Raw genomic sequence first — 4,814 nt, 5'->3', positions numbered from 1 at the left:
CGCTCCGCTCTGGGTGCTGGTCTCCGCCCAGCGCTCCCGATATTCGCTGGCGTCCTCCCTCCGTCCGCTTACCCCTTCGCTTCTCTAGAAACCAGAGCTGGAGCCAGGAGTCGGGGTGGGGGGTGGGGGGGAAGTGGCCTAGCGAGGGGGACCCCGCTCCGCCTCCAGCTGTGCCCTCAGCTCCCGACACCACCATCCTCAGAGTTGGCCTCGGCCGGGCTTGCGGGGACCCGGCTTGGAATCCCGGGGTCCCCACGAGACCCAGAAAGGACATGGGTGGCCGCTGATGGGGGGAGTGCAGGCGCGCTCTGCCCACACTCCCTGGCCCTTCTGCATGAGCAGCCGCACCTAAGGGCCTGAAGAGGCTTTTCGTGTGTTCTGGGTGTGTTACTGTACGGAAGAGGTCAGGACACATTGACTAGTTAGTTCTGTTTGTAACACTTCCCCTCTCCTCCCGCCTCGTAAAGTGACCACGAGCGCCGGGAGGACAGTTCGTGCTGCCCACGGCGGTTCACTCGCCCTTGATGAACTTTAAAGAGACAATAAACCTGTTGAGTATCATGCCACGTCTTTGTTCACGTTAAATTTCCCTCAATTTAATCACAAGGTTACATCCTCTTGGCGTGCTTGACAATTTATGCAAGTTAGGTTAAAGAATAAATGTCAAACCAGACTGGAGGAATGACAGGCCGACAGGGTGGAGCGTGTAAGTAGAACATTACCTATTAATAATGGCATTGCATGCCATCCAATATTATTGAACACTAACAATGACCTCGGGCTGTGGCCACAGACTGGTTTAGATAGAAACATATTGTTGTAACAGGACTTAAGCTGTAATAAATGAAAAATGCCAGTTGTCAAGCCGTCCAGTAGAATATTCTGACTACAGATCTCTCCCTGCTTCGTAAAACCATTGTCCAAAACCGGTCATACCTGTCACCACCCCAAGCCCTGGCAATCCAGAATGCAGAATCTGCAGGTGCCGGGAGGAGGGGCAGGGTGAGGACAAAGTAGACCTTTTTATTTTCCCTATTATCTGGACAAAGGTCAACCTCACCTCAATTTCTCCTACTCACATCCTGTTCAGCTTTTTCTTTTTCATCCCCCAGCTCTTTCCCAAATAGATTAAATAGGTTTCCTTTTAAAATAATGTAATTAATTTCTTTATTGGTTAATATAGTCAAATGAGTAGTTGAAGGATAAACATAGATACAGTGTGTGGACAAAAGTGCCACGTGCTAACCTGACAAGCTCAGGGGAGGCCTGCATGGCGGTCTTGCAAACTCAGAGACCTAAAGTATCCACAAAGGATGGTCTGAGATTAAACTTTAACTAAAAGCAGTTATGGTGGGTAGTTACATCCTAGGCTGGTATCTTCACTGACAGGTCAACCCTTACCCTAATTGAGCCTATCTGTCTTTTTGCATCTATGATAACATATCCTTGAAATATTTGGGCAACTTGTAACTCCCCTTTTTCTGGAGCCCTAAAGTGCTGGGCACCAGGACAAATACCACAAATTCCTTCATTATTATCATGTTAATTATTCCTGCACCCACCTAAGTATGTGGCTATCATTTTACTTTTTATCCAATCCCAGGGGTTTCCCTGCTTTGCTTTCTCCCGCCTCTCTCGTCTATAACCAATGGATTTCATGTAACCCACCTACATCCCTTTCCTTTGATTGTAATGTATAAATACAGATGTAACCCGCCATTCTCCCGAGCATTATCTCAGTTCCTTGAGGTTCTACTTCCTGGCATATGTTGACAGTTTGGCTCAAATAAACTCAAAAAATCTTTACAGGTTTCAATGGTTTTTTACATTAACAAGTGAAAATCTTCCAGACCTGCCCTTATTCACCCAGTAGTTCCCCCTTCCCCTCCCTTGGTGGTTTTAAAATATGCCAACAAATTCTCTGATGCTCCTTCTCTCAAAAGGTGAAACCTAATTCCCCTCCCCAGACTTAGTGGCTCTCTTCGGATGAATAGAACATGGCAGGTGTGACTGAGTGTGACTCCTTAGACTAGGTCATAAAAGTCTTTTCAGGTTCTTCCTTGCTCTTCCTTTCTCCATCTCCATCTCTCTCTCTTTCTCTCAGATCATTCTTTTTTTACCCCCTTAAAAAAATTTTTTTTTGGTTATGTTGATCGATTTTAGAGAGGGAGAGAGAAACAGCGATTTGTTGTTTCACTTATTTATACATTCATTGGTTGCTTCTTCGCTTGATCTTAGCCAAAAGGCCAAGAAGCGATCATTGGTTGCTTCTTATATGTGCCCTGAACAGGGATCGAACCCACCCACATCCTTGGCATATTGGGACAACGATCTAACCCAATGAGCTACCTGGCCAGGTTTCAAGATCATTCATTCTGAGGGAGGCCAACAGCCATGTCATGAAGAGATGCAAGCAGCGTTATGGAGTGGTTCAGTTGGGAAGGAACAGAGGCCCGCTGCCCACAGCCATGTGAGTGAGTCATCTTGGAAGTGGATCCCCCAGCACCAGTCAAGCTTTTAGTAATATCTTGATTGCAACCTCATGAAAGATTCTGAGCCAGTTCCACCCAGTTAAGCCAGTCCTGTATTATTGAGCTACAAAAACTGTGAGATAATAAGTATTTGTTGTCTTAAGCTGCTAAATTTGAGGTCATTTGTTGTGTAGTAATGGTACTAAAATATTTGAGCACATATACACACAATTAGGTAACAACTAATATTACTTTCTTAGATACCCTTCCAGAATTTTTAAATGTATATTCAAACAAATATAAAAATAATATTTTTCCTTTTTTATGCAAATCATAGTACATTACTCACATTGTTTTATATCTCGATTTTTTCCCCACTTAATTGATATTGGAGAGCTGTCTGTATCAATACTTAAGAACTTCTTCATGCTTTGTTTCAGCCTCCCCAAACCACCTATCCAGTCATTTCTTTTGCTCTCGCTCCTCATCTAAGGCAAACTTGCCTATTTGCCTATTCTGTGGGGGTTTGGTTCCCCTTCTTTCTTCTCTGGTGCATAGATTAGTCATCTCTGCTTACTTTGCCCCAGTGCCAGTACAAACATGTTCCTCTCCACCATACTTCATTTAGCTTCATTTCTGTGAACATTCTGTGTCAGCAAGGAGTGACTTTCTGCCAACTGTCCATGCCACTGTCCCTAGCTGACAGGGAATTTCCTAAGGAGCTTTTTGCTCTGACCCCTCTTGAAGTGGAGAGCTCCCTCTATCTCCTGCCAACAGGTGATGGGATCTTTTCCAAGGTACTAGTATATCTGCCATAATCTTTTCCCATCTCTACCCACCTTTAAAAGATAAAATTGTTGTATTTTGCATTTATATAGCTCCTTTTCTAGAAGCTCACAATACTCACACTCCTGTACTGCATGGCATTTTTATGATACCCTCATGAGGTTTACCACAACAGTTTTCCTTCCATATTTATCCCTATTACCTTCTCACCACTAAATTCCCTCCCCATCAATTCACTAACAAAATTCAGAAACTATTCCAAATGAATTTATATCTGCATAAGGAAAGCTGCTCTGTTTAAAACACACACAAAAAGCAACAGAGTTCGTATAAAAAACACTACTTTTAATAAAAACTTAATCAACTAAAATAGGAATTATTATCTCAACTGGATTATTTATTTTTTTAAAATATATTTTTATTGATTTCAGAAAGTAAGGAAGAGGGAGAGAAATAGAAACATCCATGATGAGAGAGAATCATGGATCGGCTGCCTCCTGCAAGTCCCCCATTGGGGATCGAGCCCACAACCCAAGCATGTGCCCTTGACCAGAATCGAACCTGGGACCTTTCCGTTTGCAGGCCGGCACTCTACCCACTGAGCCAAACTAGCTAGTGCTGGATTATTTCTTTCCACCAAAATAAAATGAGGATGCAAAAAGTTACCTTAGTAGGTAACATAGTAATGTTCATAATAATCTTAATAATGACTATATCGACTTTAACTCAAAATATTAAGAAACGTTTACCTTGCATCCTTTAATTAATTAGTAAGATGATGTGGTATAATTCCCTATTTCCTTCTCTTATGAAAAAGAAGCTTAGGTAAGTCAAATGTATTTTAGTAATAAATAATCCTAAATCCGACATTGAAATTGGGTTGTTTTATTTTTCTTTGAAGAGTTTCTTGATTGGTTAGGCTAATTTTTAAAATTGTTATTCTTTTGCATTTGCATTTGAAGGTAAGTGTTACTTTGTTTTGGAAAATTCATTATCAACAAAACTGCAGAAGATCTAATTGAGAATGATCTGGGAAGATCAGTTTCTCAGTCTTTACATTTGCTCAACTGCTATTGTATTCTTCCTCAGATCCAATAATCAACTCTGTCGGTACTATTTCTCAAAACCAAGGTGTGGCCAATCCATGGCTACTTCTGCCCCTGATCCAGAGATGGGGTCTATATCCCCTCCTTTTGACCCTCAGTAAGCCTTGAGACTGCCTCAACCAATAGGGCATGGTGTAATGGACCCTACGTTACTTCTAAGGGTAGGTCATCCTATCTAATAAAAGAGAAACATGGTAATTGGCGTACATCCGCTACCCTTCCCATTGGCTAATCAGGGCGATATGCAAATTAACTGCCAGCCAAGATGGCGGCCGGCAGCCAGGCAGCTTGAAACTAACATGAGGCTTGCTTGCTTCAGTGACGGAGGAAACCAATGTTCCCCGCCTGCCTTGCTGGCCTCTGAGCCTGGAGTTTGAAACATTTTAACAAATATAGAAGCTAAAAAAAAACCCCGAAACCAGCTTTCCGCAAGCTGGGATCTCAGAGACGG

The sequence above is a fragment of the Myotis davidii genome, unplaced genomic scaffold (assembly GCF_000327345.1).
Source record: "Myotis davidii unplaced genomic scaffold, ASM32734v1 scaffold135, whole genome shotgun sequence".
Lineage (NCBI taxonomy): Eukaryota > Metazoa > Chordata > Mammalia > Chiroptera > Vespertilionidae > Myotis > Myotis davidii.
The sequence above is the reverse complement of the archived record's forward strand: the minus strand, read 5'-3'. Positions refer to the sequence as shown.